Below are 24312 nucleotides of genomic sequence, written 5' to 3'. Positions count from 1 at the left end.
GCCTCTCTCCAGGGGTTGTGGGATGGCGTGTGGTGGCCAAGCCAGGACCTGGGAGGTCTGTGCCTGGCCCCGGAGCTGGACCACATGCCCTTGTCCAGCCCCACCGTGGGATGATCTCCTGCTCCATCTCCTCTCCCTGGGTGCAGCCCTGCTGTCACAGGACAGTGGCCGGATCTGCGGAGAGGCCAGATTTTGGTGTGTGTGCATGGTCTAAAATCGAATCAGGAGTCAGTGGTGGAGCCGATATCGAACCCATAAGACTGGTGCAGGTTTCTCTCACTGTGCTTGTGTATGGTTGAGATGTGGCTTTTCTGAGCTGGGTTTTAAAGAGCGGACCAGCACCCCCAGCGAGTAGCAGGTTGGCCCATCTCCAGCTGGGCATGGCTGAGCTCTGACGCCCAGCCCAGTGGTGGGGTTCAGCCTGAGCCTCCCCTTGGGTCTCTCTGTCCCCAGCTGCCACGTGTGTGGTGCCCAGGAGACCCATCTTCTCCCCTGGGTGGGTGCCTAGCCTCGTCCTGCTGCGTTTGGGCTGTTCTGAGCTTCCCAAGGTCTGAACTGTGGGTGGTTGGGCACTTTAAGAGCAGAAAACCATCTAACCTGCAGAATCCCCCAGCTGCCTGGTGCAGGGGGAAAGGGAGGGCTCTTTGCATCAAAAGGGACTCCAGAAGCCCAGGACAGCTGCTGGGGCTGAGTTTTATGCAAGAGCCCAGCTGTCTGGGGTCTGCCTTGCAGAGTGAGCCAGCCCTTGGTCCTGGTACAAAAGGGGCTTTCAGTCTAAATGCCTCCAAGAAGAGCCAGGAGATGAATCTGTAGGGGTGGAGGCGGCTCTGGCTCCCTCTCCCTCCATGTCAGAATGGACCTACAGCCCAGAGTTGCTGCCAGAGCCTGTGTCCCCTTCCTGGTGGTCTCCAACCTCCTCCATCGCTGTGACTTGAGGTTGTCCTGGGCTGCTTTTGTGCAGGACCCCATTTCAGGGTGCTCCTGCTCTTGGTGTCCACAGCACCCACCCTGGGGTGATGCTGGGCAGGCAGATGGCATCTCCTTGTCGCTGCTGTAAGCACATGGAGGAGTTTTGGGGGGAGGCTTCCTGGGGGCCCTCAGGGAGCCCTGTGGAGGGGTGCAGGCACATTGCTTATGCTCACCTGCTCCGCTGCAGCTCTGGCCCCACCACAGCCCCCCAGGTGAAAACATTGGCTCTCTGATGTCTGCGGCAGAGACAACATGTGGATGAAGTCCTGTTCCCTCTTGCTTCTCCCAGGGTTTGGGGCACCCGGGAGATGCTCCCGTGGCACTGGCCCCCCCTCAGTCCCATTGCTCGGTGGCTCTCCAGCACAAGCAGCTGAGCAGGGATCAGCTCCCTGCTTCCAGCTGCCCTCAGCCCTGTGTGCTGGGACTTGCCTTCCCCCCACTGCGGGGACCCAGCTGCCTTGCCCTTAACCCCTCGTCTCGCTGCCGAAGGTATGCAGGAGAGCGTGTTGTGCAGGAAGAGGCCGGTCGGAGGAGAAGGGCAATCGCCCAGAGCTCAGCAGTTCAGAGCAAACCACAAAGGAAAGGAGTAATTACAGTGCTGAACTTCATTAGGGTGGTATGGCTGGTGGTGTGGGCTGAGCCTGCTCTGGAGCCGTGGTTCTCAAGGTGGGAGCAGGGCAGGACATGTCTTCGTGGGGCAGAAGAACAAGAAATATTCCTCCCCATCCCTCTTTTCCCTCTCTGAGCCCTCACGCTCTCCTGCACTCCCTGGGGAGCTCTGGCTGTGCTTCTGCGGGCTTAGCGTTGAGTTGGGCCATTGGTGATAGGGAAATGGGACATGGGTGTGCATCACGGGTGCGATGTACCACTGCACTGGCATCCTGAGCAAGGCTGGACTTTGTGTCCCCAAGGTGGCTGGTGTTCCCCAGCTGAGACAAGGAAATGTGATGGGAGGACCAGGCGATGTGCATTGCTATAGTTGGAGTCATCCAGAGAAATCTGAGCAGAGTTGTGCCGTGGGTGGAGCAAGGGGTGAATATGCAGAGGGCAGAAAGAGGCACAAGCAATTAAAAATAAACAGGAAAAAAAAAGGTGAGGGGAAGTGCTGTTTCTGAACCTGTAGCCTTGGACACTTCAGGAGTTTGTCTTCACTATGCAGGAGTTACTAAATCCAGATATCCAAATATGACCGTCCGTGGGTGGTGTTAACCTCTCTTGAGCTCCTGCCGTGGGCAGCAGTTCACCCCCAGCCCTGGGGTGCTGGCCCAGGCTGGAGCTGGTGGCCGAGCCCCATTCCTCTCCTGTGCCAGCGGGGCAGGTCTGAGGGGGGGGTGTGATGCCTGGGGGGGCTGGGGGTGGTTCTTCACCATAGCACCATGCTGTAGAGCCGGCATGGTGGAGGGGCTGAGGTGGGGAGCTGCCCGGGCTGCCGTCCTGCTGCCTTTGCCTGGCAACTGGGTCCTGCTTCAGTTGACCTTTGCTGGCGTTGCAGTCAGTGGGGTGCTGGCTTGCTCAGCTCCCATCACCTCCTGCTTCTGACCTTCCTCTTCCTCCCTGGCTTGTTCAAGAGCAGTGGCTTTGCCTGGGATGTCTCCTCATGGCCCTGGGCAGGGGGGAAGCCCCGCTGGTCTCCTTTCCACTGTGGCTGAGTGAGGCTGCCCAGGGGAGGAAAAGAGGAATCATTGTGGGAGCAGCAAAACTTCATCCAGAGACATCTGCTGGCCCTTCACAAATGAGGGATCTTGATGGCTCCTCCCAAACTGGACGCAGGGCAGGAGAATCCTCTGGAAGAGCCTCGTCGAGTCCATCGTGGCTAATCCTGCTGTGTCCTCCTGCCTCAGTGTCCCCTTCCACTGGTGCCTCCCATCACTGATGCTGGCATTTTGCATGCGTGGTTGAATGTCTTGTTCTTCTGTTGTTCTTCATGCCTTGATGGTGGCTGGGGTCAGAGGTGGGAAGACGTTCTTTTATCCCAGAAAAGTTAATGTTTTCCACTTTGATTTAATACTTCATCTATGCTCCCCCCCAAATCTGAACCTGCTTGTATGTGGGGTGAAGGCTCAGTTCTGGGATCTCAGGTGATGGATTAGAAGCAACCCCAGATGAAAAGTGAAAGCCGGTTTGATCTGATGATCCTTTTTGCCTCTGCACAACCTGCTGTGGCCACGTTGCCCAGGGCCCCGGGGACAGCATACTGCCAGCAAAGCTGGCTTTCCACCGCGGCCCTGCTGCCTGCTCCTGCCCTTAGCCCATTTTCCTGCTCTTGGCCCCCACTGATAGGGCCACAGTTCTCCTTCCCTGTGGTCCTCTCTTGCAAGGATGCTCTGGAGCTTATTTAGATAAAGCAAGGCAGATACAATGAGTAACGGGAACATTCGTCTAAAACAGGGACTTGACCTTCCTCTGCAATAGCTGTGTCCCACCGTGGTGATGGGCAAAACAGTCTGAACCATCTCTGAGCTTCCAGCTTTTCTGAAGTTTTTGTCCTGTCTCTGTCTGCCCCCTTTTGGGACAGCCAGGCAGGGTGCCAGGCACCTCTTAAGAAGCAGCAGAGTCCCCCCTCCTATTTTGCTGCAGAACAAACAGGATGACATCAAGAGAGTGAAGCAATTCAACTTTTTCACTCTTTTCTCCAGCCTTGGACCCCTATGGAAAGCCTTTTCTTTAGAACTTGCTATTTTAGAGGCTCCCTTAGAGTTGAGCTAAAAGAAAAAAAATACACAAAAAAAAAAAAAAAAGGGGAAAACTTTCAGATCCCCTGAGCTCCTTGCAAAGACAGTACCCAAAAAACAGGGACCTGTTGCTGCGCGCTGGGGAAGCCACGGTGGGGGCTGCAGCCCAGTGCCCCCCGCCTCTGGCCAGCCTCAAGCCTCCATCCTGCCGTGGACACCCAGGGATGGAGAAGTAAAACCACCCGAGCCTTGGGGTGACTTTTCTTCTGTGATGTCCTGCAAGGGTGACGCCGAGCACGGGGCTGGGCTGCCTTACTGGAGCTGAGGGTTAGAAGGATTTGGACGACTATTAACACAGCAACACTCCCCGCAATGAAGGGGCCAGGGCTGAGTGGAGATGCAGTGAGTAATCATTTCCAGCTCCCCAAGCTGCACAGCAATTTAACTGTACAAAGAGATTAGAGCTGTAGGGAAACATTTCCTTAAAACCAGCTGATACATTTGGACTAGATTACGGGTAGTCTTTTTTTCTGTCGTTGCTGTTATTTTTAACGACAAAGTGCCTACAGCCCAAGATGCCAAATGGAGGGGCTGAGTGGGAAACAGAGTCCCGAGTTTGTGAACTCAGATGCCAAAAATGAGATAATATGGAAAAATGGAGACCTGCAGAGCCAGTGACTTGGAATGAAGGAGTGTGTGTGGGGGTGACGATCGTGTCCCATGGCAGAGATGCTGCCTGATCCAGGAGGCCACGTGCCCGACCTCCTGCCCGCAGGGGAGGGGACAGTGAGGGGGACTGTCTGCTCTGCCCCTGGCTGTGCAGGGAGTGGCCGGCACACTTTAGTTCCTTTTGGGATGTATTTTGGGCACTGAGGATGTCAGGAAGGAGGCCAAGGTGATGCAGGTGTGATGGTACTTTTGCTACGTATCTTTGCCCCGCAGAAATGCTGTTCCCAAACTCATTACATCGTGTTCAGCTCTGGTCACATTGGCATTTACATGTCCCCTTCTTTGTGCCTGTGTGGACACAGCATATATGGATGCCATCACGGTCCCGCATGGGCTCAGGATATGCCCTGGGCAGTGAGCCTGCCTGTCCCTGGTCTCCAGCGCCGGCAGCCAGGCCCAGGTACAATCACAGAGAGAATTCGTTTGCCCTATTGGAAGTCCCTGGGGGCCTGGAAGAAAAGCAGTGATCTCCCCAGTAGAGATTCATTATGCAAAGGAAGTTTCCCATAGGAAACATTATGGTTCCCACTTCCCTTCCCTGCCTTGCATCGTCTGAGACCAGGAGAGGGTGAACGTGTGGATGCTGAGCTGCAGGGTCCTCCTGGTCCTGGGCTTAATGACCTGGCAGGTCTCTTCCATTGCCAGGTTGGGTCTGTGGACTAGGCTGTGCATCAATGTCATCGCTTCCTGAACCTTGCAGGAAGCATCTAAGGCTGAACGTGTCTCGGTAGAAGTCAAACCCTCCTGTTCCAGGCAGAAGCGACCAGCTGCTCGGCACCTGCAATGCTGGTTCTCCGCAGGCTCGTGGGGTCTCTGCTCGTTGTGTTGGGGTGTGAGCCCGGGGCAGCTGCAGGACCCTCCTGGCTCTGCACCTCCATGCACTCAAACCGGGGCAGCTGCTGCCTTCCAGACAGCCCCGGGGCGGAGAGGTGCCTCTGCTGCGCTGAGGGACGGGGGTGAGCGCTCCTGCCTGCCGTTGGATTCGCGTTCGTACAAGCGATGCTGGAAGGCGATGGGAGATGCAGCCCTGGATGTGAGTGGCGTGTACGGACCAGACCCAAGACTTTCCCTGTTTATCTTGTGGTATCTGCGTGTCTGGAGCCCATGGCAGTCATGCTGGGGAACGTGCTCCCCGCCCAGCAACTCCCTTGGCATCTTCAAACTTTCTCACATTTAGGTTAATCATCCTACAGGCTGATAAGGCAAATAAAATCCGTTATCTTGACCAAGATAAAACAAAGAGTTTGCTTTGATCTCCTGCAGTAAGGCCTGGCCACTCATTTTGTGACTTCTCTGCTGTCTGCTGGGGGAGGGAAGCAATGGCAATGGTGATGAACCTTCTGTAGCTAAGAAATCATTTGCTTCTAAACTATTTCTAGACCTCTGTCCCTGCCTGAGATGTTTCTGTTGGCCAGTAGTTGAAGGGACACCATAGGCTGGGTATGGTGCCAACTCTATAAACTGTGTAAGAGGACTTGAGGAACTGAATTGAGATTATAGAGAGATAACTTTGTTTTGAGAAGATCAAACATCGTTGTGAGCAAAAGAGATAACTTGACAGCAAGCCAGTTGTGTTCTTTACTCTTCCAGCAAACAAACAGGCCCACAGACACTTTTGTGTTGACCAAGATGCTGTGACGAAGCTGAAGTGAATGTGGCTATAAATGGAAGAAGCAGCTGGTCTTGGATTGCAGCCTGTGCTCTGACTTCTTTGGGCCCAATTTTTCTTACATCTGTTACAGGTTTTAAATGAGTGACTTAGGGAGAGGGCAGCTTTCCTTCAAGTTAGTTGAATTTGGGCAATTTATTTCATTGGTCTTCTGAACGTGTCTCTGCATAGAAGTTCCCTGGATTTCTGTTGGGTCACATACATAAATATTTCGCTCTCTTGAATTGTTTTGTTTTATCTTGGCATTAAGATAGTACCGGACATATCGAGAGACAAAGCTAGACTGAAGGGTCTGGTCCAAAACATTTTGCAAATGACAAAACTTTGCAGATGTTTATGGATTTATGAAAAGCAAGTAATTTTAACAAGCCATCTAAGCTTGCTGTGCCAGCTCAGGAGTGACAGCGTGGGGATTTTCAGTTACTTGGCTCTTCCTTGACTTGTATTGTCTGCAGTTTCTTGTATGTGGAAGCAGTGGGTTGGTTTTTGCATAGCAAAGGCAGTTTGTACAAGGATGAAGAATGACTGAAACGAAGCATCTTTCAACACCTTGAAGTTCAAAGATTGTTGATGGTACTAGCAAATATGAGCATAGCCTTGGATTTATGTTTAGCTTTTCAACCCAGAAGGCAGTGTCCAGGTTCTGTCAGAGTTGAGTGGCCTTACCAGCCTCTGGGTGTTCTCTAAATTCTGGATCTGCAGACCCTTTGCAGCTCTAGCAGAGTCCCTGGCTAGTGTTTCCAAGGGGTCAAAAAATATTTAGTGGGACCTGAGCACCTACCTCCTTTTGTCTCTTTGTGAATTCAACCTTTGTCCATCTGTGAGCAAGACCTTTGCAGGGAATGCTCCCAGTGGGTCCCTTGCACATGGATTAATCCATATGTACTGCGTGGAGTTCACCTTGTCTCGCTTGAGATGTCTGCTCTTGAGCTAATCATCTGGATGTCTCCCTTAGGCTGGTGTGAATTGTGTCCTCAGAGGGTTTATTTTTCCTCTGCTGAATGTAAAGAGAGCCTATGCAGCCAGTTCAGCTGGAGATGTCTCCATTTGTGTGAGACAAATTTTACTCTTCTATATTATTTCCAGAGTCAAAGAGATGGAGGTGAAAAGGGATGTTGCAGCAGGACAGAACTGTGCAACTAATCCCTTGTTATCAGTAGTGCTTGACAGCCCCCAGCAAACCTGGTCTCCTTGTGTCAAAGTTGTTCTGCAAACAGGTCGCTGTGGACAATCATTTACTTAAGCGCATGGGTCAGACTGTCTTTGATGCTTATCGATAGTACTTTAACTTTTTATGATGACTCTGTTTTGTCCCCTGTCCTCCTTCTTTGCTGTGCACGGAGTGGGACAGACATTCCTTACCTTTCTCAAAGAAAAGCTCGGTTTGGGGAGAGCTCGGGGAAGGAAGATTAGATGGAAATTCAAAAGGGTATGGTGCCTAAGAGGAGAGGGCTGTGATAAAAGTTAATGATACATAAACTCTTGAAAGGAGCTTTCTCAGTTACAACTGTATGGTAGCTCACAAGTCTGAAATTGTAGGGCATTGCTTTCAACTCCAGCATGAATGCACCTGGGGCATATTTCATGTCTGACAGGTAGATCTGGAGGGACATCACAGGTATTGCCCTACCCAGCCTGGGCTGGAGCCCCTGCCTGTGTTTGCTTCCCCTGCATGTTATGACTCTGGATGGGAATTCTTGTTTACTCTGCTTGCTATTTGCTCTGATCTGGGAGGCAGTGCTGCTCTGGTACATGGAAATACGGGTTGAGTTCCTGGTTGCAGTCTGTGAAGCTACGAATGCACAGGTTCGTGATGTTGCGGTGTAGAGGTTGCTGTTCATCACACGTGGGATGTACCTGGGGCGTTCACTGGTAACTCGCTCCCATCTGTAATGGAAATAATTTCAGAGACTGAAAGCCAGGCAAACATGGGGAAGATGACAAAGGGTTGGATGCAGGAGAGCTTGGTCAGGATCCTGCCTTTGCTGTTCACTTGCTCATCATCCTGGGTGAATTCCTCTACCCGCTCCAGTTTCTCCTTTTGTAACAAGGAGCTGGTGAATGTGGCAAGTTGCCTCAGGTTCAGTCCTTACACCGAGTCCCTTCTTCTTCGAGTTTCAGCTAGTTATAAGGAAATTGGTGGTTCTGGTCGCAGAGGTGCAGTAGGGTTGTGCAGGATGGGAAAAACTGCTCTGCTCAGCTTACTGGAGTGGCTTTACAAAGAGAGAGGTCCTCAGCAATCTGGGAGGAGAGGGAGGGCATCAAATAGTTTCTGTATCAAAACCATCTCCAGTCTACTCTGCTCTTCAGTCTACTTTCTCCTAAATTTGAAAAAAACTGTTGTTTGGAGAGGAAAAAAGGATTTGGAAGGCAAACATTGGATGTGTGGGGAGCAGATGTGGGGGTGGATGCTGCCTCCTGATTTATGAACGATGGAAACTGCTGACACTGAGGGAGGTGGAGCAGGCACTGGCAGGGGGTTTGAATGCTCTTTGCCTCACGTCCTCCTCTCTTGCTTCCATCTTGTGCAGATTGGAAGGAGAATGGAGATTACCTTGGAGTTGTCCAGATTTGTCCTGGGAAAAAGGAGTAGATCTGAGCAGCTTTTCTGATAAAACATAATTGTTTAGACAAACTCTGGCTGAACTCACTTCCTCCTGCAGCCCACTGTGCAGATAAAGAGGGTGGAAGTGGGAAGCCAAGTTCACAGGCTGCCGAGGCCCTCCTTGGGGTCACGCCGCCCCAGAGGTCCCCTGTCCACCCATTTTGGTGGCCTTGGAGAAGATGAGAGGATGCAGTTGAATGCTGAGGATGATGCCCGAGGTAATTTGGTGCTCTGAAATGTGATGGAGACCATAGTAACACAGCACATCAGTGTTGGGAGCAGGGAGAGGCGGGTGGTCCTGGAGGGCAGCATTATATCCATCACGGTTCATCTGCAGAGAATGGGCCTCGGTTGTATGTTGCTCTGTGGGATGTGGGAGGTGAATTTGCTCCAGCCATGCTCACTCCAAACCTGGTGGTCCTGGGCATGGGCTGGCTGGGCAGAGCTGTGCCCTAGAGAAATTCCAGTTTAGACTGGAAACGGTGCGACAAGCAGGACTTGGGTGGGATGTGGCCACAGGAGAAGTATTGTCATGCCCCGTGTGGCTCCTACTGAAGTCTCCAGGAGTTGCGTCGTCGTGGAGTCAGATGAAATCTGAGATCCCGCCATAACGCTGATGTTCCTCCCACCATCCCTCAGGGAAACGGTCCCCCTTGCCCTACTCTGTGTAGTAAATAAAAGTTTACTTACAGCCCAAGAATGCACACCCTGAGGTTGGGAGGTGAAGGGTTCCTGCAGGGCCCTGAAGGAGCTCTGGGGTTTCCTCTTTGCTTCGTAGCTTCAGTTCCTGGGCAGAAAAATCTTGCAAAGGAGCAGCTCTGTGGGTGGGAGCTCGGGGAAGCAGAGGCCTTTTCATGGGCCCTGGGGCTTGGCTTTATTTCCCTGTAGCAAGGCTGCATGTCTGTGCTTGTCACCTGGAGAAGGGCTGGGAGGAGATAACCAGTGCTCACGTGTGACACCTGGGCTGGAGCAGCCAGGGACAGCAGCAGGCGATGTGCTGCCATCCGTCTGCCTCCCTCCTTGGCCACCATCATCCAGCACCTTCCCCAGAGCCCATGTTTGCATTGGACCCTGGGGGATTTGTCTTCTTTTCTCATGTTGGAGCTGAAGCTAGTCCTGGTGTCATCAGCAGCAGTGTGCCCTGCTCTTCCCCCAGGGCTCTCCATCACCACCCATCCCCTCCCTGAGGATGCCTGGGCACATCTCTGAAGATCAGACAGTGCAGTAAAACCAGCTCTTTATTTCAATCCCTGTTTGGTTAGAGAGGAAAGTAGTAAGGAGCATGGGTTATGAAGAAGAGGAGCAGAGGAGGAAGATGCAAGAGGAGAGCATGGCTCTGCTGCCTTCCTGGCCCCGTGGCTCCCAGCCCGGTTCGTGCTGCATCTCCTCCACGAAGCCATTGCAGTAGCAGAGGAGATCCCTGGGCTTGTGCTGTCGCCTGTGTCTGAGCAAGCAGAAAAAAGAGCGTTACCTCCCTCTTCTTCCTGGCTGCTCCTGCTCAGCACAGGCTCCATCCAGAAGTCTTCAGTCTCGGTCTTTCTCTGTCCAAAAACCCCAGGGCAGCGTGGCCAGGGTCCTCTCTGGAAAAGGGGCTCTGGGATGCTGCACAGGGCTAGACCCTTCTGTACGTGTGACTTTGGAGAGTGGGGAGAAAGGATGGTGCTGAGCAGTGGCTGCTCCTTGCTGAGAGTGTGACGTGGGTGTGGGGCTGAGCTCTGCTGACCTGGGTCTTGTGGGCTTTCCAGCTCTGGCCTGGCACGTTCCAAAATTGCTCTGAGGAGCAGAGGGAAGGGTCTCTTTGGGGTTATTTCAGCCCGTTTGTGGGACAAATGGTCTGTGAGACAGTCGTTTGAAGAGCAAGCAAACCAAAGCCATCATTTGGGCTCCACTGAAAGAGCAAAGCTGGGAAAGCCTCAAATGGTGGGCTGCAAAAACAAGGGGGGACGTGGCTGTGGCTTTCTGCTGGGGAACAGTGCTGCGTCCCTTGAGAGGGACACAGAGAACATTGTTTCAAGTTTCTGCTTTTCCTTCTCATTTTTAGACATGCAAAATTAATTTTTCTCTTTTATTGCCTGCGGCAATATTTATTTTGCTGCTCAGCAGCAGTGGGGACTGGATAGGTTTTGCAAACTGAATTTTCCCTCAACAAGCCCCTCCTCTGATTTCGCACTTTCAGCTGCCAGGTTTGGTTTTAAAACAGTTTGCACCAAGGCTGAAAATATTTGAAGGGCAGAGCAGTGCCTTGCAGGAAATGGCTTAAACTTCCTGCTCCCAAGATGGTGTGAATGTTAAAACAGAACTGGAGAAATATTAGACATCCTACATCCGGCACGGCAGAGGAGAGCAACCCTGGGGTGGTGTGATGGAAAGCCTGTACCCCCCCCCCCGCTGCCTGCGCCTGGCGGCTTCCGGCAGGACGAGGGGCCCCGCCAGTGCCCCCCCAGACCCCCCCAGCCCCGACTTTGTAGGGGGAAAATGGGCAAATTGTTCCCTGCTCCACTGGGCTTTGCAGTGTTTTGGTTTTGTGGGAAGCGTGTGGGGAGAACTGGTCAAAGGGGGGGGGGGGGGGGGGGGCAAAGCATCAGCAGAGTGAATTTCCAGTAGAAAATGAGAGTTGGGAAAGCACTGAGTTTGATGAAATGTTTGCTACCATTTTATCTGCCACCTTCCAGCCTGAAGTGAAAAGCAAAAATCTAAAATAGATGATCAGGATCTGAGTCGGTCCCATTTGTTTGGGGCTGGAACAAGACCTTCCGCGTGTGTCAGTGGAAACCACGTTGAGTTGTTGGCTTAATCAGAAGCAATTTAGTTCTTCCAGCCCGGATGATTTCCCACTTCATGCTGGCTGAGCACCATCTACCTGGCCAGGCAGGGAATAGCAGCCGGCTGGCTGGCTGTCCAGGACAGAGATGCACAAGGGTAGAAGAGAAATGAGAGTATTTGTGTGCAGGTGGCACGAGGAGGGGAGGGCAGCAGCTCTGCAGAGCGGGGTGATCCTTACTTGGAGCTCTCTGATGGGTGTTGCATCTTCAGATGTAATTCAGTTTGCTGGGGATTACTGCCCTGTTAAGGAACGCTTCTCCAAACCCCAATTTGTTAGTTGGAGCATGGAGATTTAGGTAATTTTATTCAAAATGTTATCAGTTGGCTGAAAAATAAACATGCCGTGCGGCTGGGAGCCCACAACTGCAGTGGAGGAATGAGGTGGGAGCTGCAGGACTGCAGGCAGAGCAAGCGCGGTACGGTTCAGAGCTTTTCTCTGCAGCACCTTGGGCTGGTCTGAGCTCACTCGCACTGACTTCCTCCTATCCATCACTAAGAATCATAAAATTGCTCATAATGGAATTAAAATTAGACATCTTCTGCCCGTGCTGAGGCCTGAGTCACTCTGGGAGGCGTTGTTCCAGCTCCAGGAGCAGAAGCAGCGTGTGTGGGTGCCCTCTCGGGCGGGTTTCCCCATGAATGGAGCATTATGCTGTGCTCGGAACATCCTTGTCCCTGGCTTTCCCTCCTTGACCCCTTCTTTTCCTGCACCATTTCACATGGGGCAGTGGGAGCCCTGGCCGCTCTGCAGGAGCAAGGATCAGGAGGGGGTAAGTTCCATCCTCAGCAAGCAGCTCTGTGCCTGGGTAGTCAGCAGTGCAGATTGCCCATGCTGGCCTTACGCTGTGGCACATAACTCCACTAAACCCCGAGCCCTTGGGGCTAGGGTTTTGGCTGGGCACACCCTGTTTGTTTTCCCAGGTTTTTCCATGGGGTGCTTTTCTCCGGGAAAGCTTTGGTCGGCAAATTTGGGGGAGGGGAAGATGAGGCTGATTTAAATCCCCAAAGTAGTTACAGCTGGCTGAAGGCTGTGTGTGCAGCACAGTAATACATCAGTGGTGCCCACTGCTCTTGCACAACGTGCTGGGGCTGGTTAAAGCTCTGGGTGGGGGAGCCACCCCTGGTCCTGGCATTGCTTCATGGGGGCAGGAGTGGAGTAGTGGGCTGGATGGGCTGCCTTGGGGCTGCAGGACCAGAGAGGCAGATGCTATGGATGTTTTAGGGCAGAAATACAGTTATTTGCCTCAGAGTCTTCCCCATTTGCCTGCATGGCTGCAACACTGTGCAGGGACCAGGAGGGTGGTCACGCAGAAGAGGGAGGGGATGAAAAGGTTTTGCTGTCGCAAATGGTGCTGGGTTGAAGCCCACTGCTGCCCTGCTCGTCCTGTCCTGGAGCAAAACCCTGCAGATGGAGCTGGTGAAGCAATTAGCCACACAGTATCCTTGGGTCCATGGGGCTCCAGGTGTCCTCAGGGAGGGCGGATGGGGGGCAAATTCGTTGGAAAAGGAAACATCCTTCCACAGAAGTGTTGTAGAGCCCTCAGCTTCTGCTCAGCAGCTGCCGCGACAGTGTGGGTCTGCAGGAAGGAGCGAATGCCGCTGGGTAAACGGCTGCGTGGTTGATTTATTTTATTCTTCTTGTTGGCTGACCCCCGGGGACCCCCTCCCAGCCCTTCCCTCTGTGCTACTGCGGGCCAGCGCATCCCCGCGTGGGACGTGCCCTCCTTCCCACGGCTCCCGCAGAGGGACGCGGAGCCTCCGGGCTGCAGCAGTGGGAGAGGCATGGAAAGGTTTGGGAAGAGGTTTGGAAACGGCTCATTGAAAGGCTTCACGCGGGGCAGAGGGCAGCGCTTGTCTCGCCGGACGACAGGTCCTTAGGGAGGCCAAAGTTGATCACTCAGCTTGTTTTAAATCTGAAATGAATGGGCAATTTGGGGCCCAAGGAGTGTGAGTTATAGCAAGTCTCCGTGAGTCCCTGGGATCCTGCTTTGTCCGGACATTGTGTGCACTGCCCCATGCGGGGAGAAGGGTGGGATGGGGAGAGCAAGAACACATTGGGTAGAGTGGGGCTGTGCTGGACCTGCCTGCAGCCCCTGCGGGCTAAACGCAGCACCCAGCCTTTGCCCCCGAAAGGGCAAAGACCAAGTGAGCTTGACCTGGCCAAGCTGTCAGAAGTTTCCCCTCTCCAGTCCTCAAACACAAAACCTGTGAGATGAAAAGAGAAGAAACAGACATTTTCATGCCTTGACTTTATATTCCTGCTTCTCGTACCTTAGGCTTTACCTGTTTCCCAGTCCTGGCAACCCGGAAGGCTGTTTTTTTAAGGATGCTTTCCAGAAGCTCTGGGCTCTGTGTGCTGAGGCTCTAGGAAGAGTCTGGTGGGGTGTGGCTGCTGGTCCCTATTCACCAGCACACAGGGTGGAGGAGGGATGCTGTGCTGTGGGGGTTTCGACTCTTCTGGTAGACACAGCAATACCTGGTGTGTCACCTCTCTGCTACTCACAGGGGCCCTTTGCTGGAGACAGGGCATTTAATGCATCATTTGGGTGGACGTCTTGACAGCGAACAAGTTACCAAGGCCATAAAAGACCACAGAAGCATTGCAGCGGCTTCTTTTCCCATCCCTTCTCTCCGGCAGGACTGTTTCCTAAAATTCCCTCTGCTTGCATGATGGAGCTGATTTATAACAGGGGTTGGAGGGGCTTGAGTTGTCCAGTGTCTTGGCAGGATGTGGCTTTCCTTGGGTCCCTTGGTGAGGTTGGAGGCACATCTGGTTTCCCCATTGGTCTTCACCCAAAAAATAAGTTTGCACCCCAGCCCTTGCGTGAATGATCCTAAACTCTGGATCTGGGGTCTGTCTTGGAGCCTCAGTGATGCTTTTCCTTCAGGACCAAGAACATGGTTGGTGGTCGGTGCCCCAAGAGTGCTCCCAGTGCTGCGGGGATGTAGGGGAAGCTGGGTCCCCCGGGACACACTGAAGTCAGCAGCTCTCTCTGCTCTCAGCTACAAGAAAGTTTCAGAAACAAGAGCTGTATCCTGCAGAACCGAAAACCTCAAACCTAACAAGGCCTGTGACCTTTAAGAGGCTGCGAGCGTTGCAGAACAAAGCCACTGCCTTTATCTGCGGATCGCAGCCTGGGGAGGGGGGTGGCTCTGAGCAGCGCTGGGCTCGCTACGGGGCTGTTCTGGTTTTGTGGGGTGACATGATGGGGCTCAGCTCAGTGACCGCTTTGTGCTGGCCGTGTTGAGGTGAGGGTTTAGGAAGCTGGTGGGGAGCGCAGTGCGGGGTGCATCGGAGCCAGGGACATGTGTGTGGGTCAGCAGGTGCTGCCCCCCCTCCTCAGGCACTCGCGGGGCACCCAGGGGAGTTGCAGGCTGGAGCGTCCCCTAGCCACCTTCTCCAGTCCTTGTAGGAAATGTTGACAAGTCTGAGGGGACTGTTGGTGTCCTGCAGGTTTGTGTCCAGGAGAGTTGCTCTGACTACATCCCATGAAAGGATTTCCTTCCACTGGACCAGAAAGTATGATCTGCTGTTATGATGTTAGGTCTGTGGGTGCTATAAAGCTAGGGATTAGGTGTAACAGAGCCAAGCAGGTACAAATGAACCCCAAACTCAAAACACATGCCAAGCGTGCATGGAAGATCTGAATAAATATTTATTTTATTCACACCTAAAGCCAAGCTCTGCTTTCTTAGAGGTGACTGTCTCCCCAGCAGCTCCTGTGATTGTTCCTGATGATCCATTGAGAGCTTATTTGGCTTATTTCCGCAGAAAAGGCAACCATCTGCCTTCCTGGCCTCTGTTGCACCTATGTGGACACCATGCTCTCCGTCCTGAGTGCTCATCTCAGTTTACGTATACGTAATGCTGTGTAGGGTGGAGTGGTGATGGTGGATTCTTTGTTCCCCACTTGCTATGACTGTGGTACAGGTCTGCCTCTAAACATCTCTTAGATATTGGTACTGAAACCTCTTGGGGAGCATTACAGCCTAATTGGAATTAGGTGCCTAAGTACCTTTTAGGATGTATGTCTTGGCTCTTCTGTGTCTCTGACCACAGCACTGCCCCATCACCCTGATACAGCAAGAGCATCAAAATCCAAGATGTGCCTTGTCATGGGGAGTGGGATGACGGGGGTGACTGGGGCAAGGGTAGAAGGGGGGCGGATGGCATGTCAGACAGGCTGGGAGCTCCGATGGAGTTAAGTGGCATTAATAGTCTTTAGAGAGCCTCAGGGCATGTTGTGGGGTGGTGCTGGATGACGCCCAGCACGGGTGTTTTGGACCTGGCGTAGAAGCTTGCATTGCATGTCCAACACCTTCAGTGGCTGCACCCGAAACCCAGCTGTCCTTCAGCAGAGCTGGGCTTGCTGCAGTTTGCTTGAGTGCCGCTGCTGGCAGGGGCTGGGCCAGGCACATCCCCTCGCCACGTGCGTGTGGGCAGGGGCAGAAACACCCGCTGAGGAGAGCCTTTTCCAGGAGAGGACCATCCATAGACTGTGGGCCATCACGCGCTTGTTCCCCTGGCCTGCTGCTTTTTAATACCTCTAGATATAAAAGGAGGGACTTGGAAATATTAGTGTGTCTTCCTTCATGTCATGATGGAGCCCATTGCAAGGAGACCTCATGTTACAGCTTAACGTGGCTGACTTGGTAGCTAATTTGCTGTAGACACCTTCTGTATTCAGTAGGAAGAGAGGTGTTTCTCCAAACAGCAGGTTAGGACATCTCAGCTCCAGGCCTGCCGCCCCACCTTTCCTATTTCTCTTTCCAGCAATTAGGCAGCTTGAATCCATCCAGCCACTCATCCAAACTCCTCCCTGCGCTGCAGGATGTCCTGTGAGATTACTGAACACTTGAATGAGGGGCTTTCTTAACTTGGCGGAGGCTGAGCAGACCCCAGAGGGTTCCCGTGCTGGGGGAAGAGCCCGCTGCCAAGTCGTAGGAGGAATTCCCACGTTCCCGTTCCTTCCTGCTGGCTGCCAAACACTCGTCCTGTCCGCGAAAGCTGATGTATTTGGTTGGATTTAACCTTTGCTCAAAGAAGTGAATAACAGAGATCTTTTACTTTTGGTTTCTGGGTGTAAATTCACAATTCAGCAACGGTTTTGTATGCACAACACGATTCTGTGGTGGGAAAACCTGGAGGAGAGACAGAGAGAGACTTCACTTGCGTGAAGTCCTTTATAGGAAGGACTGGGAGCCTGCAGAGAGATTACCCTTCCTTCCTGCTCTCACAAACCACCCAAACCAGGCTTTAGGTGTCAGCCAGGCCTTACTGTTTCATTAGAAACAAAAAGGCAGCCCTGTGGGATGCGGGATTTCTCACGCCCACAGTCACTGCAGGTCCTGCCCGGACACACGGGCATGGACACGCTCCCATGGTTTCCCTGCTGCAGGAAGCACGTCGGACTCTGGCAGCGGGGAGCAATGGAGTTTCAGGGAGGGGAAATGTTCTTTTTCATTGCTTCTTTTCATGCCTATGGCAGAAGGCACAGCCAGCACTAATTTCTAATTTTTTTTTGTTTCCTATGGTATGAGCCCTGGTGACACCAGTGTTAGTGATTGCCACCAGTCACATAATCAGCAGCACCCAGCACTGTCAAAGTGATGTGTTGAACTGCAGCCTGGACACCTCTGTGTGGTTAAGTGTGGGGATGACTTGGTTTGGGGAACCTGAGAATGACCCAAACCTCAGCTCCAAGCTCCCAAACCTGAGCAAAGAAGGAAAGAGAAAACCAGCAGATCCTGGGACTGCCTGAATTAATTTTCTGAGGACGTCAGCCATCGCCCATGTGTGGGATCAGCAGGAAGAAAGAGAGATCTCTGAAATCCCAGGGAGAGGTTTGGGGGCATCACACAGTTCTACCATGCTGAAGGTGCTCCAGGAAATTCCCTCCTGACTTGGATCTCAGTATTTGCCAGTTGAGCCCCTCCGTGCTCGCGGAGCCGCAGTGAGCTGCAGAGAGACTTCACTGCAAGTGCTGCTCCGTGGCCATGGCACGGGGAGGTGCTCCCTGTCCTACAGCAAGTGTGGGGTTGGGTCACGCAGTGAGCCAGGAGAAGTCACCCTGATCGAGGTGAGCTGTATGGCAGGGCAGTGCGTAGCCTCCAAAAAGCTGGCATGACCCCATCTCCAACGTGATAATATTTGGTTTTAACTAAACAGACACCCACATAGGTGACCCCGGGGTGCTTCTCCCAGCAGGCAGACCCGTAGGGGTGGGGAGAAGCTGCAGATGGAGTGAGGTGCTTGGCTGAGGGGGTTTGCTTTGGAGTGGGCTTGCAGGGGGACCCCAGGGAAGCAGCGTGGAGAGGTCAAACCTTACAAGTGTTTGCTGTTCCTGGACCAGCAATTCCCTCCTGGAGCTGAAGCTCTGGGGGAGCAGTAGGGGCAGAGGCAAAACTGAAGTCTTTTTTGCTGTGAACACATGTAAATCAGAGGCTTATGACTCACTGGAGAACAGGAATTGGAGTAATTGCACCAAAAATGACAAGCTGTTGATTATAAGAAGTGCAGCCCATGACATTGCAACCAGCCCAGGGGTTATGACCGGTACCATAACCCCAAGGGCTTCTTTTTTTTTTTTTTTTTTGCGTATCTATGTAAATCTCTACTCTCCCATTAGTGCCTGCCCTCAGCACTCCCTTAAAATTGCCCAAAAATTCCATCTTGGTGCAATTTAGGATACGCTCCAGCCTGCCCTGAGAACATCTGGTATCTGTGCATCGGGTGATATTAATCACAGCATGAACGCGGCCAAGTGTTAAACGGCAGAGCCCTCCCACCTCCCCCCTGCAAATGAAGGTTATTTCAATGTTCCAGCAATAAAATTAACCTAGCAGCCCAGGCAGGCAGTGATCTGGCAGGAGCAACTGCTGTGTGGGATGAAGGGATGAAGAACACTCTTAAATGGGCCAAGAAAGCATGTGGTCCTATGACTTTTTGAAATCCCTGTGGTGTTTGAAGCTATTTTCTAGTCCTTCTTGTCTTCTGAATCCACAGCCGTTCCTGCTGCGTCTGCAACTGCTCCCTCTCCCCTGGTATTTTGTGCTGAGGCAGTTGTTGTTTTGGGTGTAAATGCTGCTCCCTGTTTCCGGGAAGGTAAACACCCCTCCCTTGCCCTGCTTTGCTGTAGAGATATCAAAGTGCTTCACAAAGGGGGAGAGATGTTGTTTCTGCTTTGCAGATGGAGGAACGGAGTTGCAGAGGCTGCTGAGAAACGCGTGTGAATCTGCTCCCTCGGAGGGTGCTTGTGTTTTTGCTCCGGGACACTTAGTGGCTTCCTTTAATGTTGGGTAACAAGCAGAAAGGACTGGCACAGGGAATATTTTTATTCCCCTTTTCCTCGGGTGACCGCACGCCAGACAGTGGGCAAACCCCCATCAGCACCAGGCTATTCATGTTGCCCCCAAAGGAGAGCCCGGCTCAGATTTGCCCTGAGTTCTTCAGTTTGTGGCTGAATTTAAATAAATAATAATAAAAAAAAAAAAAAAACAAAAACAAAAAACAAACCAACAACAAGAAAAAAAAAGACAGAAGAAAATCAAAACTATGTCTCGAGTGCAGTTGGTGCCTTAACCACCCGGGCTGCCACGCTTTCAAGGGAGGCAGCCCCAGCACTGCTGCATGGGAGGGGCGGGGAGGGGGGATAACTCTTGTGTGGTGCCTTTGATGTTGGAGGCTTTTACCCGCGTTACCCGGGGAGAAACTCGAGTGCTTTTCATGTCTGGTGCTGGGGGAGGCAGAGAGCCAGGAGGGATTTGCTTTGCAAGACCTTTACGAAGGGAATTGAGCAAAACTTTTCAGAAGCTGGGGGGAGATTCGCTGGGGCGGCAGCTGAAATAGGTGCTGAAGCATCCTTGGCTCTTGCAGACGCCGGGCAGCGTGCGTTGTCCTCCTCGTAATCCTTGGTTGAGTAAGTCTCTCTGCCTGAGCTCTCCTCAGCCTCGGGGAATAAAAAATCTGCGGCAAGGGCTGTGCTGGGCTCTCACAGCCGTGCCAGAGGGGAGTTGAGCAGCGGGCAAGCCGGAGCCCTGGCTGTGCAATGAGCGCAAGGGAGGTGGGAGGGTAAGGAGGGGAAAAACAGACCCGTGGCTTAGCAAGGGGAAAATAGCAGGGGCATGATGCAGGCGTCGGCTCAGGGGAATGCTTTGTCAGGGCCTGTGCTCAGGGAGGAGGCAGAGCTGGCTGTGCCACCCACTCAAGTTCACCATGGGATGGGGGCGTGCTGGGCCGCGTCTCAGCACCAGGGCCGGAGCAGGCAGGGAGTGGGAGAGGGGAGTCACCGCAGCCGGTGCCGGGTCCTGGAGGTGAAACGGGGCGGCAGCGACCCCGCCGTGATCCCGGCGATGGGGGCTCCCCGGCGTGTCAGCTCCCAGCGCGCTGAGACCCTGCTGCAGGCAGCCTGCCCCCAGCCCTGCACCAAAAAGGGACCCTGGCTGCTGGTGGCGCCGGGCAAGGCTGAGAGCGCTGCCTGTGAGAGGGTCCGTGCGGATTTGGGGAGCCCTGCCCCAGCCAGGGGGGCCGGGTCTGGGTGTCTGCACCTGCACGGGCAGCGGGAAGGGGCTGCTGCAGCCTCGCCTGCCTGGCAGATGTGTGGCTGTAGTGGCTTTGCTGGCTGCACGGAGATGCTCTTGCATTACTTGCCCTGGGAAACACATTTCTGTAGCATCGTGGGGAGCGTGTCTGGTGACGTAAGGGAGGGCTGACAGCCCGTGGCCGTGCTTCTCCACGGTTTCTGCTCTGAAGGTTGGTTGTGAACTGATGGGGAAGGAACCTCCTGGTGTTTGATGGCCCCTTGTCCTGATGAGCACTGGGGAAATCCCATCTCCTGAGCATCCTTGTGAGCGCTTGGAGGGTGGTGCAGGGCACGGAGGCAGTGGGGAATCCTCCTCTCCCCAGCCCTGTTCTGTAGCTCTCGGTGCCCGTGTGGGAAGTGCTCCCCAAAAGCAGCCTCCTGCTCTCCCCCTCCTCCCACCCGTCCTGCCCCCACCCCACCCCTGCAGCCCCCAGACCTGAGCTGCAGCTTGTGCCCAGGGCACCAACCCCCACCTGCACAGGGGCGCGCACTGTGGGGTGCTCTGGAGGCACCCAGAGCTTGGGGACCCCCCCCCCCCCCAAAGAAAAAAAAAAAAAAAAAAAAAAAGAGGCGATGAGGATGCCCAGCTGCCTGCTAGGGGAGGTCTGATCCCTTCGAAGGGGGGAAAGATGTTTGGGCTCTCCCCCCCCGGCCCCGCGGCGGGGTGTGGGGGGGTGCCGGCCGCTCGCTGTCCTCAGCAGCGCCGCGGATGCCCACGCGTGGGACAGCCCCCGAGGAGCGGGCTTCGCCTCCCCCCGCCCCGAGAGCGTCTCCCCCGGCTTTTCTCTTTAATTGGCTCTTTTGAACCAGCCCCGTCCAACCCCCTCCCTCCCTCCCGCCTCCGGCCCCGGCCCCGCGCGGGAGCTGAGGCCGCCCGGGTGAGTGCGTGGGCTCAGGGCGGGGGGTCCCGGGGGTGGGGGGGGGGGTACCCGGAGAGCGGGGGGTCCCAGGGGGGGTCGCAGGGACCGATCCTGCGGCGGGAGGAGGAGAAGCCGGGGCCGGGGCTCGGGAGGAGGCGGGCGCTCCGCGGGGCCGGGGTCACGCCGCGCTCCGGTCTCGCGTGGGTGTCCTGCATGCAGTCTCCGCCCGCAGGTTTTTTTTTCTTTTTTTTTTTTTTTTTTTTTGCTGTGTCGCAGCATTGTAGCTATGCAAACTGTCCCAGCTGGGAAGTTTGCTTTTTTTTTTTTTTTTTTTTTTTTTTTTTTTTTTCTCCTCCCTCCCTTTTTCCCCTTGCTTTTTTTTTTTTTTTTTTTGGCACCTCCTCATTCTCTCGCCAGTCGTGACGGCTGTTTGCACAGCGATTGTGGAAGATTGGGAACATACGTGTTTAAGGGTGGGAACCCTCTGGACTTGCTAAGGGCACGTTTTTTCTCACATGCCATAGCCGGGCAGGGGCAGCCCGGGCTGTGTGCGGTGTGTGCCTGCAGGAATCGCTCTTTTCTTGTACCCCAGTGACCCACGGTCACCCAGCACCTTTACACCCCTCGGAGACAGCCGGGGGGGGTGGGGGGTGTTCCACTCCTGGCTGTGCAGCGACCCGCTGGTCCTGCCCGCAGGCAGCCCCTGCGAAGGAAAGGCTTCATGCCAGAGGATTTCAAACCAGGCTTTTTATATCCATCCCTGGTGCGGCGACACTTCATTCAGGGAAGAAGCATCCAGGATGGATCTGGGCTGACATATTCGGGGCCAAGACTATCTCCGGCTGGATGAGGAGCTCTCGGGGCCGGGGGAGCAGCTGGGCTCCGATGGGGCCGATACTGCTGCCCCATGCTGCGGCTTTTGGCGTACACTGAGCTGTTTATATAGGGTTTCTCAGAGATTTCATAGTTCAGGGCCTGAGAGCACTGACAGAGCCTTGTGTCTGCCCTTCCATAAATCGCAGGTCACTCCATTGCACCCCCAAACCCCTCTTTGGAGCCATGGACGTCCAGCCCTCGGTGAGCTGAGCAGCTGCGTGTCCTGCACGGCACGTTGGGCTCACTCCCGCTGCTTTCAGGGGTGAACTTGCACGAACACAGAGACCAGAGGAGCACAGGAACATCCTACTACAGCACCAGGCAAGTTTGGGGTTGCGTATCCTTGTGTTAAGCAAGCTGCTTAATTTTATTGAATTGCTCCTGCTGCGGATGGAGCCAGGCCCGTGGTGCAGCTCTCGGGCGGGGAGAGATTTTACGCCGCTGTCGGAGATGCGCTGGCTGAGGGTCCTGGGTTCGCTGGTGCTAACGGCTGTTGGTGGGTTTGACTGAATTCCCCTGCGAGATAGGTGGGCCTGGGGCCGGTGATGGGAGATTTGCATGTGCAGGCAATGCTTGGTTGAGCTTTGGTTTTGAGATGAGTGGTGGCTCAGGCACCACCCTGTTAAAAAAAAAAAAAAAACCAAAACCCAAGAATTGTGATTACATGTGAACCCTTAAGAGCCATTGCCCCATCCAGGTGTGATTCCAGATTGTAGGATGCAGCATCCAGGAGGGGTGCAGCTGGCCCAGGGTGTGTGCCCTGCTTACAGCCCTGCCGTAAGGGCATCCTGAGTGCAGATAAGGACATGTGAGGATAGAAAAAATATGTTTGGAGCACACAGAGAACTGTGACAGCCCCCAGAGCTGTGACCCCTTCCAGGCTTTTGTAGTTGCAGTCCATGATTTTTCATGTTGAGAGCAAAATGCCCGTGTGGCTGTGAGGCCTGTGGGTAGCTCGATGGTGGTGTATTGAATGTGTTTGACCTCACAGCCATTAAGCATGTATATTCTCACGAATATATGTTAGCCATAGCTCGAGGCATGCAGATGCGGCGGGGTCTAATGGCGTGGTGGCTAATAACCCTGCAGCGGCAGTTCCTGGACACCTCTCCATGGGGAATCCAGACTTCCCCTCTCCAAGCACGGTGGAATTTTTATAGCCTGTGGTTTTAAATGCTGTGATTTCCGCCTGGCTGTGATGCTGCATCCAGCCCTGTCGAAGCTACACTGGGGCTAGGCGAAACCTGCACTGGAGATGTTGATCCTTGGGTAATGTGTCTGAGCTTTGCTCTGGTACACGGGAAGGGCTGGGCTGGGAAAGGGAAGGGCAATTCTCCTGGGGTGATGCCCAATGGGTGTTGTGACTTTATGTCGGAATGCCACTATATTTCATTTATCTCTCAACTTTGGTAGGTGCTTTGTGGAGAAGTGTATGGTAAAGCTAGCTCGTTCATTAAAAAATGATAGCAAAAACTGGACCAAAAGAGTTAATCTTGCAAGTATGGCTCAGTGGGATCTTAGGAGTTCCTGTCCAAAAATCCCGTGGGGAGTGGGCAATGGCGTTTCAAGGTAACAGGCAGGTGTGGGGCTGGGGAGGTGGGAAGGAGCTGTGGCAAAGGGGCCAGGCTGGCCAACCCCATTTGCTGCAGGGGAGTAGCTGTCGGGGTCACGGGGAGGGACGTGGCACCATGGGACGTGTGCCTGGGTGTCGGCTGGGAGACGAAGGCACAGGCTGTTCATCCGCATCCGTAGTGGGCGTGAGCACCATCTGCTTCCCAGCAGCGTCCCTGGTTTTGTTCCCTGGGGTCCCCGTCCTTGCGGGGAAGAGGCAGAGCTCTGCTGTTAACACCCTGAAGCTCTCTGGCTCATGCTGTCTCACCTTCGTCATCCCGAGATGTGGTCCCCAAAATGCCAGGCAGTGTCGGGATGCTCGCAGGTCCCTCCCCGTTGCACCCTCATTGCCATCAGTGATTGCTGTGGTGGGGTGCAGTCGAGCATCACCCAGTGGGAATTTGGCAGTGATGCTTTCTCCAGTCCCTGATAAATCACAGGAGAACCGATGCTGAGGTCTGGCTGCTCTGGGGGTGCTTTTGGGGCCATCAGACCTTGCCAGGCCATGTCCACGTCCCGGTGTCCCGCTGCAGGGACACTGCCTGGGTCCAGCCGCCTGCACCTGGCTCTCCCTTCTCACAAACTTGCGGAAAAGTCATTTCTCTTCCCATTTTCTGGCCCTCTCCCAAACTGCATTAGCGCTTGCTGTGGATGCAAAAGTTGCCGGAGGGGCCCGGGCAAGCAGGGCTGTAAAAGCCACATTTTCTTTGGGAATCAGATTAAGGCCTCTTCTCCTGCACTCGGCGGATGCGGGTGACATGAAATCTCTCTTTGTCCTGGACGGTATTTCTGGCCCAGCTGCAGCGGGTTAACCCTTTCTCATCCCACACAATCCTGGCGATTAATGGCCCTTTGCTAAGCAACGGGGACCTTTTCCTCGAGCGGCCGTGGGTGGAATTGGGGGCACTGTGGGCTG

At 53.9% G+C, this 24312-nt stretch overlaps 1 protein-coding gene across 7 annotated transcripts in view; it reads left to right on the top strand.

Annotated features, from left to right (window-relative positions):
• Positions 1 to 24312, top strand: part of SEPTIN9 (septin 9) — a 144238-nt gene that overhangs the window by 84922 nt on the left and 35004 nt on the right. The window contains exons 1-2 of one of the 7 annotated variants that reach the window (XM_042802481.1): positions 20844 to 20927; positions 21932 to 22106. The exons of 5 other annotated variants lie outside the window; for them this stretch is intronic. The gene's annotated coding sequence lies outside the window, so the exon portion shown is untranslated. Of the gene's footprint in view, positions 1 to 20843; positions 20928 to 21625; positions 22107 to 24312 lie in introns of those variants that run through there. One more of the 7 variants, XM_033002227.2, reaches the window with a different exon arrangement.

The sequence above is a fragment of the Tyto alba genome, unplaced genomic scaffold (assembly GCF_018691265.1).
Source record: "Tyto alba isolate M040663 unplaced genomic scaffold, T.alba_DEE_v4.0 Super-Scaffold_39, whole genome shotgun sequence".
NCBI lineage: Eukaryota > Metazoa > Chordata > Aves > Strigiformes > Tytonidae > Tyto > Tyto alba.
This window is presented reverse-complemented; position numbering and strand designations above follow the sequence as displayed.